Source organism: Myiozetetes cayanensis, unplaced genomic scaffold (genome assembly GCF_022539395.1).
Source record: "Myiozetetes cayanensis isolate MyiCay16 unplaced genomic scaffold, myiCay2020 scf18, whole genome shotgun sequence".
Classification (NCBI taxonomy): Eukaryota; Metazoa; Chordata; class Aves; order Passeriformes; family Tyrannidae; genus Myiozetetes; species Myiozetetes cayanensis.
Genome location: NW_026087389.1, coordinates 12,862,685 through 12,876,219, shown reverse-complemented (window position 1 = coordinate 12,876,219; position 13,535 = coordinate 12,862,685). Strand labels below are relative to the sequence as shown.

General features: G+C 38.0%; 1 protein-coding gene across 9 annotated transcripts in view; it reads right to left on the bottom strand.

Annotated features, from left to right (window-relative positions):
• ERC2 (ELKS/RAB6-interacting/CAST family member 2) overlaps positions 1–13,535 on the bottom strand; it is a 413,891-nt gene that overhangs the window by 298,418 nt on the left and 101,938 nt on the right. The window lies entirely within an intron of this gene.

Below are 13,535 nucleotides of genomic sequence, written 5' to 3'. Positions count from 1 at the left end.
AAGAATCACTTCTGCTGGACTGGATGTGACACACAGGCATCATGAACACTTCTTGCAGAGAGCAAAGAAAAAGACTCTTAGCAACTCCTATTGCTATTGGCAGTAATTTTTACCAAAATTTTTCTTCTTGTCACTTTATTATTTCTCCTAAGTTTTAAGCTAACATTAGTGTCCCTCCCTGGAGAGTATTTCAACTGCAGTGCTCCTCTAAATTTACTACTGAAAAACACTGTCAATATTTCAGAATAGGAAGTCACTTTCTCTGATCTTGCTCTGAAAATGCTCTAAATTCAACCACAACCAGCACGTAGAAAACAGGAAAATATTATTTATGTAAAAGATTAGGAATATATAGAAATGGGCATACAGAAGCTATATTGATTTTCATTTTAATTATGCATTATAGGAAGACATTACAGTATTTATGAATACAAGAATCTATTTCAGAAGCCAATTTGGTGTTGTTCCTTTCCTGCAGTGTTCAGAACAATGAGAGTGATACAGTGTAAAAGTAATTAACTAATGGAAAGTATGTTAAGTATTTTCTTGGAACTTCAAGAGTTTAAACAGCTTAAAGGGGAAAGTGAGCACTCAGTGAATGTGAACTCGAACTGTTTTTATTTACACACTCCTCAGTCTTTCCCACCCTGTCTTGATCTGTGCCTGATCTCACAATGTGGGGCAGCTGGAAGAAAGCAGACTTTAAAGACAAGAAACAGCTGTTAGGCTTGTTTGACCTGAGGAAGAATTTGAAAAACAAAAGCAAAAGAACACGAGAAAGAAAAAGAGTCCTCATAAAAGCAGTATTTGCAGAGTTGTTTCAGCCTATTTCGAGCCAACCCCGGTAATTGTACCTGATGTGCACCTTGCTTGCATCAAACTTACTTCCACTGAAAGGCAGAAGTAGAAGGGAATCCAGTAAAGGCAACAATGATTCACAAGCCCTATATAAATACCTATGAAAACAACCTTTTTTAAAGGAAAATTATTAATCAACGTGGGGAAAAAAAAAAATCAAAGGCACATATTACAAAGTGTAAAATCAAGATATGGCCATACACATCCAGTCTGACCCTTTGTGTTAAAATAGGCAGCCAAATAATCACTGCAGAAGCAAAATCCAAAGCATCCTTATCCATTTTATTCTATCTTCTGATCTACTTCTCAATCCAACTTGACGCAAGTACCAACATTTTCAAAACTCTCTAAATACTTGACTTGCAAACTTCCTGATTTTATCTTGTTAGGTCTTAGTTTTAAGATACTTAGACACGTTTCTGACACCAGTCCTAGTAGAACTCTGCCGATTCAGACAGTGTTTAAGCAGCACTGCACATTAGCACAGATGTTTCTGTCCTACAGCTCTTCTGCAACAGCATCTTCTGCAACCCCTCCCCAGTTTCACACTCCTTTTTCACTCATTTCCTGCTGACTTTGTAGAATACCTCAGTTTATTCTTTAGATTTAGATTATTTTTAATACTTGACAAAAAAGTCCTCTCCTGTCCTTCTGAAATATTATTTTTGCAGTTTTAAAAATTAATTTTTTCCACTTTCATAAATTTAGTTTCCTCTAGCCTGGTACTGCTTACACAGTTTCTTCTGTGAAACTAAAAACATTCACAGTTATTGTTAGGCAAGAACCTTTCAAAAACAGAGACAGATCCGTGGCAAAGAGTTTACAGGGGAAATTCATCAGGATGCATATGCAGCCTTTAACAATTACAGCTGGCAGAATGGACACAGGTAGGAAAAGTTAATCATTTAAGAGCCAGAAACCCACCATATATGATGTCTGTAATGACCTTGGCATTGTTGTTACTTTTTACATCCCACAAGTCCTTCACAAAAATATGGAAATTAACATTGAGAATTATAGGAGTTAATTGAGCTTCTGTGTGAGAAAGAGAACACATTCAAGGCAGAAGCAGAGAAGGAACAACTCAAAGCCTTTCTTCTTTATATTTCACAGAACAGATCATAACCAAAGGCAATAACACGGAGTCAAGTTACCTAATGCAGCTTAATACTATTATTTCTTTAATAAATAGGACCTGATTACAAATTTTATTGCATAGAGAAAATGTAACTAATGCTAGCAGGGGGAAAGTATATGATCCTGTACAGGAAACACAAACGTGAAGGATTTGTTTGAAGAGCTAAGATTTAGGTTATAGTGCCATATTTAAATAATCACAGGAAAGAATCAAACAAATGGAGAATTGTGCCACAGTAAACTGTTCAGTTAGTTGACTACCATCATTAACCACTTCCATGACCAAAGGTCTAAAAAGAGCACTTTTCAAAGGAGACAGATGATTCCAGAACTTCGTTACAAGCACTTTTTACCTAGTTCAGTCCAATCAACGTTAATTAGCATCCTGCCTTTGAGAACATTTTGTATTTTAATTAAATCAAATTCACAGTCATCTCATTAACTACATATCTTTAAAAATTTTTGCTCTAAGGACATCCATATCCTTTTTTTAACTAGGTGCTATCATGCACAGTAGCTGTTTAGCCCAGCTTCTTTTCAAGTGTCAGACCACTGTTTCCATGGCTCTCAGTGCACAACTGCAGTTCCTCCCTGCAACAACTTGAAACCGAGATGATTGTTCCCACATGTCTGTGCCAGCCAACAGTCCTCAAGGATTTTTATTTACTAAAGCCTTAAGGCTACACAAACTTAACTGCCATGACTTACCATGGCAGAGTTGTGAAGTACCAAATCTACTTCAGAAAGACAGCTTTTGCCACACGTGTATTATCCTTTGCTTGTCTAAATGAAACAGTACATTTGTCTCTGGGTTTCTATTTCATCCAATTTATAAAATGAAAAAGAAGCTTTGACTTTAACAGAAAACAAAAATGGAAGCCACAAAACTGGAATTCCATTAAGTTTACCACATCAGCTAGTGGAAAACACATCAAATAACAACAGAATTAAATTATTTGGGAGAAAATCTATCTGCTGTTTCTTCTGCAGGAGACAATTTTTAAATATATTTTACCCATAACAATAACAAATCTTTCAAAAATTCTCAGACCGCATTACTTGATGATTTTAAGTATGGAAGGTACTAGAGAACTGTAAAGTATTATGTAGTTTTATTATGTTATCACGTGGGACATGAAGTGTATGTTCTCTATGTATGTTCTGTTTGCCTTAGCTGATCTTATTTAAATGCCTCTAAATATTAGCAAGTTACCTGTGAATCCACTAACCTTTCAGAAATTCAGATGCTCACTTTCATTTTCCACTGTGATGCCAAACTAGAGATTTCTTTCCTTTGAAAAGTTAAACAAGGGGAAAATGCAAGAACAAACAAACAAACAACTCACACCACACAGCTATAAAATATTACTCAGAATTCTACCAAAAAAAAAAAATTAAAAAGCCATGTGAGGTCTACTGTCAGTATAAGCATCTTCAAAGATTTCTGGGTGACCACAACTGCAGAAGCTTTCTCATTTCAAATGGGCCATAACTCCTATTTTAAACTCTGCTTCTGCTGTGAGCATGATTTTTTCCTCAGCAGAGACAGAGGCAGGCCAAGGACATATCTTTGCACCTACCACAGGTTGAGTGTTTGGGTTAAGAGCAATGCTGAGCTAAGAGCTCTGTTATCTGTGTTAGGAAGGGGGTAGCTCTTCACTGAACAAGGTGACTCCCAAACTGAATCACTAATTTAAAACAGACACAGTGTGCAGTCCTGGCTTTAGTCCCTGCACAGAAGCTGAACTGTCCCACATTATATCCCTGCACTGCAACTTCTACCTACATGTATGTGCCCTGCACAAGGATCAGCCTCACTGGTGATTTGCTAACTTCCTTCATTTTTAACCCAAGACAGCCGACACAAAACAAGAGCCATTTCCCTCTTCCTCTTTCACTTTTGTGCATGTTTAAACATGAGAGTCATTTGCCTTTGCCCTCAAGGTCACTCCAGGCTTATTCACCAAGCCATAGCCCCAACTCCCTTCATCCAGAGGATTTAATTCTTGTCTTCCTTCAAGTGGCTCCAGTCCTTTCTCCCCAGCAGAAAAACCCCAAATATGCAAAACTACTTCAATAACTTCTTATCATGCTTCATTATTCCAGCAATATGTGCAAAATACAATTAACTGTTTCAGACTGGGGGGGGGTTACATTTACTGTACTGGTTATTTGCTAATTACAACACCTTGGTGTTCCTTTTGGGTTTGCATCTACCTGGTGACATTTCAGTAATGTTTTGAAGTGGGTTTTTCTTTGCACTTCTTTCTGTACAGCACCAATATACTGAGATCATAAGTAGGCCCCTTTAGATTAAGCACAACATAAGTAATAGTTAGAGTATACAAAGAATCATTCCTGGATCAATCCTCTCAAAGTTCCTCTTCAAACATCTCCAGTTGAGGCAAAGCATTTAAATTAGTAGATAACAGTACTAATATTTTTCTAATCATTTCCATCCACCAGAATCAAGCCTAATTGAAGCTAAATTCATCTTATCAGAGTAAATTTTGCTCGGTTATAAAAGCCCATTAAAGCTGTCTAACTGAATATGGTTTTAAATGACAACAAGGTAATTTTCTTTAAAACTAAGAACTGGGGGTGTGGGGAAGGGAGAACTACAGTTATCTATCACTTTAATTCAATTTAAAAAATGAAAATGAGAAGTGTCTTGACAGTAAGATAAACCTAACATTCATTAGACTATTTGTCCCAAACCACTTGCATGACGTCTTTACACATTGAGTATACAGCCCACTCTTTGTACTTTCCCATTTTCTTTTTATCTTCCTTTTCCTGCCTCTGGGCACTGCTTTCTACAGGCCCTGCAAGCGAAATTCTCCACTCCGTCAGTCACTTTGCCTACAGGCAATTCCACCTCAATTTTTTATGAAATAAAAATAATGGTGTCCCCAAAAGAAAGACAGACTATTTAAAGCATTAATTAACAACTAATTCAGTCAAGGAGGACAGGGGTTGTGTATGTAACACCTGTCAGGTATTGGAGAGAGCTTCATCTGCAGTACCACGAAGTCACTGGAACGAGTCTCGAGCGGTCACAAGTCCAACCTCCTGCTCTGAGGAAGGAGAACACTGAACTCAGCCCATGCTGTTTGATGTGCCTTTGAACAGTCAAGTCATGAAATCCTCCAATAAGTAGACAGACATCAAAAGAAAAAGAAAAAACTAAAACAAAAAACCACACACCTTTGCTTCACAGTTTACTTCTGTTTAGATACAGCACTTTGCTGACCTAAGTGTTCTTGCAGTTTAACTCTGACTTCACTGCTTTGCCAACGTGCTCCTCTCTCCTGTTCTAAACCATCTCAGGGGCCCACAAAATGGGAACACTGCAGAGAAAGTGAAAGGGCTGGCAAATTCCACCTGAGAGAAAGCTCCATTAGAAATATGCAACACACTGTCAAGAAAACTGGGACCAGCTGCAGGACGAGAGGGAGAGCATGTGGTAGCCAAGCCTCCAGAGCAGGGCTTTTTGTAGTGGGTGATCTTTCCTTCGCACGCAGAGCAAATCCACCAGAACAATACACGGGCAACACAGCAAACAGACCACACTGAGAGATCTGGCCCAGCCTGATTTGAAACAAGAAAAATAACAAAACAATAGAAAAACACAATTTCAAAGTGAAACTCTTACTTAGAAAAATAAAAAAATGTGAGAGTGAAAGAACCCTAGTTGTACCATTATTGTTGTGAAATTAAAAGCAGGCTTACATCTCCGGCAATATCGAATATCAACATTGTAACAGAAAGAAAAATAAGGCTTTTTTTTAGTCTTGTTCCAAGTATTTTGTGCTGTCTACTTTTATTTGCTCTTTATGCAAACTAAGAACTGCCAAAAAGTCAATCATTTCACAGCCCTTCTCTATAAACAGATTTGTTTAAACAAAAAAACAGATTGCAATAAATACCTGCTATAATCGCCTTTTCTCTTCATTTTTTAAAGGTTTTCTAGATTAATATGTGTATGCTGAACACATCAGTATTCAGCTACAGTACAGACTTCACCTATTTTTCTGATCCATTTTCTCCATTGACAGGACTACACTCACAATTTACAAAACTTCTCTGTAGACATTTACTTATTTCACAGTTCATTACCCTTCAAACAGCACACCTGCCAGGTTGCAGGTGTGTTATCTAAAGCAATGATACACTAACTAATAAAGTGCTAAAGTATGTTTGTGTCAGAATTGCCTATGAAATGAATGTTTTTCTCCACTAAGCTACCCAGCTGAAATGAATTTATTTGCATCAATTTATGTAATTTTTTTTCCTGATGGTGAGAGCAATAGTTCAGCACCAGTCACTGCAAATATGCACAAATATAGTACCAAACTATACTGTCTACTACTTTGTAAATTATACAACATGAAGTGTTTAATATTTTTAAGTCACCAAAAAGGATCATTCACGTTGTTTAAACTCTTCCCCTCTGCAGTAACAGTACAAGGCTTTATTTAAAAATTAACACCTACAGTTTTTCCACACAGCAAGGAAAACCTCAGCAAGTCTCATATTCTTTTTAATAATTCTCTGTGGAGCACAGTGACATTTTCAGGGTTGTGTAGCTGCAGTAGCCTGACACTGGCTCATTTTTATCTGACCTCAGGGTTTTCACATCATTAAGAAAGAGATAATCAAAACAAAGGGTATATACATAAGGGTAGGAAAAATTTGCATAGTTTGGCACTATTATCATATATAACCTTACAAATGGAACAAAATGAAATGCACGTAGCAGAGGTGGTGAACCTTCTAAGGACTGGTTCCAAACATTTTTCCTACTGGCAATAAACCATTTTCAGACCTCCCAACTCTGGCCACCATGATAGTTACTGCCGTACAGGATTATATCTTTCTGTTTCAGCTGTCAATAAAAACTTCAAATAATAGCTTTTTAAGTCAAATAAACATATTTAAAACAAAACACCTTACCGAGACAACAGAAACACTGTGCAAAAAGCACATTGTGTTTACATCTAGGCTTATTTACTGCTGCTTTTAACTCTTCTCACATTATGTCACAAAGTACCATTGCACCTGAAACCTGATCCAATACTCAAAGAAATCCAGGTGCCCTCTTATTTCTGATGATCTGCTATAACATATGTAAAATAATCATCTACATCTCTCCGCTAATTGTGCCTCTCAATAGTCAATATTCTGCAGAGATTAAGAATCACTATAACTCTGCTTACACTTCATTTCTGGCTGTTGACACCAACTGTGTAAGACAGAGCTCACACTTAAACTTTACTTTTAAAGCAGTAATATTTTCTGAGCTAGTTTTGCTAAGACATCATGAAAATTCTAAACGTGAAATTATACCAAAAAAAAATCTATTCTATTGAATAACAAACACTGGTAGAATTTGCCAAGAAATAAAGTGAAATCAATGAACTTCCAGGGATACATGAACTATAAGAAACTATAATTAATACCAACAGATTACTTCTAAGCCTCATGCCCTGTTAGATCTCACTTGTGAGAACCATGTAGGTAGTTGGAGGGCTATCAAGTAGAATCAAGGGACTCCAGTAGAACCAATATTGCACCCCAGGGCTCACTACTGCACCCAGTCCTCTTCAGCTTCTCCATCTGGGGTTGTGTGCAGCCTTAGCAGGTGTGCTGAGGGTAGGAAAAAAAAAAAATGGAAAGAGCAGCTGATACACCAGAGGGTCGTGCTGCTGTTCAGAGGGGTTTCAACAAGTGGGAGAAATGTGCTGACAGGAACCTCCTGCAGGGTGGGGAAAGGAAAATGCACCTGGAGAGGAACAACACGATGCACCTGTAAATGCTGGGGCCCACCCAGCTGGGAAACAGCTTTGCAGAAAAGGACCTTGTGGTCCTGGTGGTCACCAGGGTGAATACACCAGCAAGGTGCCCTTGCAGCAAAGAAGTAGCAGCATCTTGGGCTGCATTAGGAGGGGTGTTGCCAGCAGGTTTTGGGGGGTGATCCTTCTCCTCCTGGACTGGTCCAGTTCTGGGCATACTGCAGACAGTCCAATAAAGAGCCATAAAGAAACTAAGGAATTAATTAGGGGCTTTATTTGAGCATCTCTCATATGACAAAAGCCTGAGAGAGCTGGGATTGTTTAGCCTAGAAAAGTGAAGGGGGCATCCTATTACTGTCTATAAATATCTGAAGGGAGGCTGTAAAGATGCAGCCAGACCCTACTCAGGGTGCCTAGTGACAGCACAAGACACAGTGGGCACAAACAAACACAGGAGGTGCCCTCTGAATAGGGGAAACACTCACACTGCCCCATGCAGCCTGGAAGGACTGTAAAGTCTCCATCCTTCAGAGATTCAAAAGACATCTGGATATGGTCCTGGACAACTGGCTCTAGATGGCCCTGCCTGAGCAGGAGAGTTGGACCAGATGACCTCCAGAGCTCCCAACCTCAGCCTTTATGTGATTCCACAAATCACATCCCGTTGCATCACATACAGCTGCTGTCTCCAAAATCTGAAGATAACCTGCTGAGTACCATTAAGCTAAATAATAATAAAAGGCTTTCCATGAAGTAACTGAGGTCCTGTGGAGGGTTTCTTTTATTACAGGATTTACCTAGCTAATTTAATTACAACAAGGTGATTACAAAGTAATCCTATTTAGGCAGGAAGTTGACACTGCAACTATGAATACCTTACTCAGCTCAGGATTAGCACTGCCCTTTGATGGCTACTTTCACCTCCAGACAGAAACTACTTGAAGTTATGAACAGGTTTTAGGACAGCATAAAATTCTACAAAAGCTATCCTTCTGCAAACAGACAATGTGGACATGCAGGAAGAAAGGAGCGTGGCTTAATGCAGGCCAAAACATTATATTAGCTTTACTCATCTGGGAATGACCAACAATAGCTTGTACAGTACAAAATTCTTTCCATAATGACTTCCACCTGCTGGAGGGCTGCCATTTGCCCTGCATCTCCCTGCAGCTGCTTTCCCATATGCTGCTGGAAGCCACTGCCCTCCCTTTAGGTAAGACCTGAAGCCTGGAGACAGGAGATTCGGTTGCTCTAAGCAAACAAAATCTTTTCCCAATTCTCAGATGCAGAGAACGAGACGTGCTATGTCTAAAATCACTGCTGGATTGCTACCACAGCATAGTCTAGGCCTTAGCTTAGTCAGCCTAAAGCCCAGCTCTCACAGAGAGCCCAGCTGATAAAGCATTATTTTAATTCCTTATCCATCTACACTGGCAGGTCACATCCTTGATCATCACGTAACAGACACTTGCTCATTTTCAGGTCTCTGGTAAGAATGATCCTGGGTTTAGTGCACAGAAGGTCCCTCTATTCTACCATGGTTATTTGTTGCAGAGATTGTATTTTCTGCAGGAAATGTATGGGCTTCATTAGAGAAACTTTTGACTTCTTGTTGTTTTGTTGTTTAATTTAACACAGCTTAATATACATGCCAGACACAAAACACTGAAGATCTCCAACAACACTTGGAATTAGTCCACATTTAGTCTCTCACACATAACCAAACATAACATTTTCAGAAGATTCATGTGAGATATAGACATTCCCTCTATACCCCCAAACTAAAGATTAAACAGAAACATAAAAGGTTCTTTTGAAAGGCATTTCTGACTGCTGAAGACAGGCATTGTTGAGTTATATGAAGTTGATATTTGCAGAGTTATTAGCAAAAAGGCTCTCCATAAAACCAAGAGCAGGTATAAAAGGAGTTTAGAAAAATTATACTCTAAGGCATCATTTTGAATTTTCCCATCTTGCTGCATCACATTTAGCTCATACAGGTTGTAACAGGTGAATGCAGCCTGAAGGCATGAACCTGTTAATGGAAATGTAGAGTGAAGCATATAGGAAAATAAACAAACAATTACTTAATTCATAAGACAAAAGAAATAAGAGAAAAAAGGAGACATTTTCATCCTGAACAAGAAGCAGCTAAATCAGCACAAACAGCCTGTTTTCAACCATCTCACACTGACTAACACTAGGAGGAAAATCAGCTCTAAAAAACTTATGGCATCCAATGAGCAGTCTATTGGCTTAGGAATTAATTTTTACTGAGATGTCTTCTTGTCACATGTTAAAGATCTGTTCTTTGTTGTTTTTCTCTAAATACTGACAGGAAACAGGAACACTGGCCTACAGGAGTAGCAATCTACAAATTCAGCTGCTGTCCAGCTTTTGTGTTCCTCAGAGCTCCAGCACATTTCTCCACAGTTTAACAGACTCTTTCTCCAGACTCTGTCTCCAACTGCACATCCTGTCTGGATGCTGTAGCATAATAGTTTGTGGAGAAGAGACATCCTGGCAATCATATTTAAGCAGAAAAGCTCCCTAGCATACATGAGGGAGGTAAGGAATGTGCCCAAACCCTGAGGATCTTACAAATATGTAACAATAGAACATCATTAGAACATGTGCATCAGAATTGAAGAATCTTATTTTCTGCTCTGTGAAGTTGCTTGGACACAGAGATCTGTCACTTGTTCTCAGGACTGTTAGAGAAAGCAATTAACATTCTCATACAGCTACACAGCAATTTGTGAGAAATTCTGTGTTTGGTTATATGACCATATTTCTTCTGCCTAGCTGAAAGCTGCTGTGAGACTCTATCCCAGGAAATAAAATTGGATAGGTCAGTAGTTTTAAGGAGCTCATAATTCAAAATCTCCTCAGAAGAGGTAAAAAGTATGTTCAGACTGACCACATATCTTTTGTGAACCTCAGTATTATTTAACTCCAGAAACCTCTCTTTATTTCTAACCCCTGAATCTACAATATTCTACTTGTACAGCCTGTGACATCCCTACAACAACCTAGAGGCTTTAATATAACAAAAAAAAGGCCCATTTTGGCTTGAGAAACTAATGGATATACAGTGCACTTCTTTTCTTCCTACATACCATAAAAGATCATCTTCAGCAGATTTGAGATGAGCTACATCCCCACCATAAAGTACAGGAAAGTAATAAAACTTTCAGTGCATCTTACATGCATTAAAAGAGAGATGTAATTAATATCTCCCAAAGTAGACACATTATTAAAGTATTTTAAAATAGTGGCTGCACCAATACATGTGTATAACTGGAACTTCTTTTCTTATGTTGCTGCTCAGGCTTCTCAAGATGTACCATAATCCAAAGCGAGGTCTGGTATTCACGTAACTCAGAGGCCTTCATTTTCACATGATTGCCCAGGAAAAAAAAGTTGCATTAATGCGACTCTTCTGCCAAATTTCTTGTACACGAATAGACAGTTACAGCAAATTTAACTACAATTACTTCCCATAAGAGGTGGACATAATTCACCAACTCTTCCCAATTCCCTTTACAAAGATATCTTAAAAAGAGAAAATAAACTCAGAAAACTGTTCTCTGATAAAATCATTACCTACACCCTATGCAAAGTAGAAAATAAAAACCACCTAAATGGTCTCTGGAGAACACAAAATAGTTTGCAGTGTTTCAGAGCTTCATCAATTTATGAGGTAATGTAAATTCCAAAGGCTGACAATAATGCACATGAAATAAAAACCTCTAGTTCTGAAGATTCAGTCAAACAAACTGAGGTTCAATTAATTTAGCAAGTCTTTGTAGAGACATCCTTAGTTATCTAGAACCAAGATATACTAGGGGGGCATCTATGAGGTTTTTTCCTTCATTTTTATGTCTCTTATCTGCCACAACCCACTTAGCTTACAGTGTTATTTCCTTCAGAAACAAACCAAGGCTTTTCAGCAGAATGCTTTGGATTATACAGAAATAAAGTGTTAATTAAAATAAATAATCAAAACCATGAGCTAGTATATTCCACCAAATAGAGATTATACTGAACATCTCTTTCACTAACTCTAATACCTAAACAGATATTTTAATATTTTATTTGAAAGCTGGAAGAATCTCATATCATTTGTATGAAATATCACATGACAAATAACATATTAGGCCAAACAGAAGGGATCAGTTCTCTGCTATTATAGAGCATTTCTTCTATCAAGCTGCCTCTCTGATCACTTTTACATTAATTTTTCATTTGGTTTCCCTGAGAGACGAACAAGGAGCAGACACAACACAACTGACTGTCACCTGCACACCAACAGGCAATCACAGCTAATTTTAAACTAAATTGCTTCATGTGCAAGGTTCAAGCTCAGCTGCCTTCCCCACAGAAATTGGGAAGAAGAGGAATTAAATACCTGTTGGAAACCAACTGGTTCTCCACCAGGACTGCACAGTCCCAGCAGCCTTTGATCAAGAGCACTGTAGATCCAGCTCTTTTTAGCACTGCCCCTCTGCCATAAACTGTAATGCCTTGAATACACACCAGGCTGATAATTAGGAAATCACGTTAGTAGAGAGACAGTGGAATTCACCTCCATCCTCAGCAGTATGACAGGTCATACAGACCTCACAAAATAGATTTTCACAGCCTAAGATATGTAACCTTTACTACTCAAATGCTAGATTGAGACCACCAAAACTGCTGGAGTTTTTATCCTTCTTCTATTATGGTTATTTTGTATTATACACACATGCTGGCTGACCCATTAAACCCAAGCTGGAAATGCCAAGATTTCATCTGTATCTTCTTAATGTAGAGAAGACAAGACATACAGCACAAAGGGATAATCAGAATCTTGGAAATACTTATTTCCTGCTTCCACGAGAATGATGAGTTTAAGCCCTTTTTTTTTCCTCCTACAGCTTCGCTAGCAAGAAATTTGAAACATTCTATAAGATTCCTATATACTTTAAATAATAGAATGCTCTGTACAGAAACTATTTGCACTGTATGACTAAATTTCACAGGTATTTGTTTCTTGAAAGGGGTACAGACATTTAAAATCAAATATTCTAACAGGAATCAATCTAATCACCACTATTACGCACTCCAAGTCCATGAGGTTTTATAAAACCACAGGAAACATTTTAAACACTGGATTAACACATTCCTTCAAACGTGACAACCATCTCAACTGTTTGTTCCAGTGCTCATATTTTTATGAGCAGACTTTGGAGATTCATACATAACTAATGCACTGGTCTTTTTTTAAAGACTGAAATTATTCATATTTTAAAATAGATGTTGATTGCACTTGAAACAATCGCAGATTAATAACATGCACTCTTCAAAAGATCCCTTAAAAATGCATCTGTAGCTTCACCCTTCAGAATAGAAATACACAGTAGTAAAGAAGCACCAACCAGAGCAACCAAAAGGAAAACTCAGTCAAACTAAGAGATGAAGAAACAGGACATGATATCACAACAATCAAGTCATTAAGATCCAGTTCCCCTCGTTGAAGCCAATAAGAATTAGATACAAACATTTTCCTAAAACACAATCATATGTGCTTCTAAAAAATTCCAGAATGAGAGCTGCTGTACTGCCAAAATTATACACACATCAAATACATTGGTATTTAAAGCGTTTTAAATTATTCACTATTCTTAAACAACTTGCCTTCTACACAGACTTGACTCAAACACACCATCAACTGACACATGCTATGAACTGAATATTGCTATT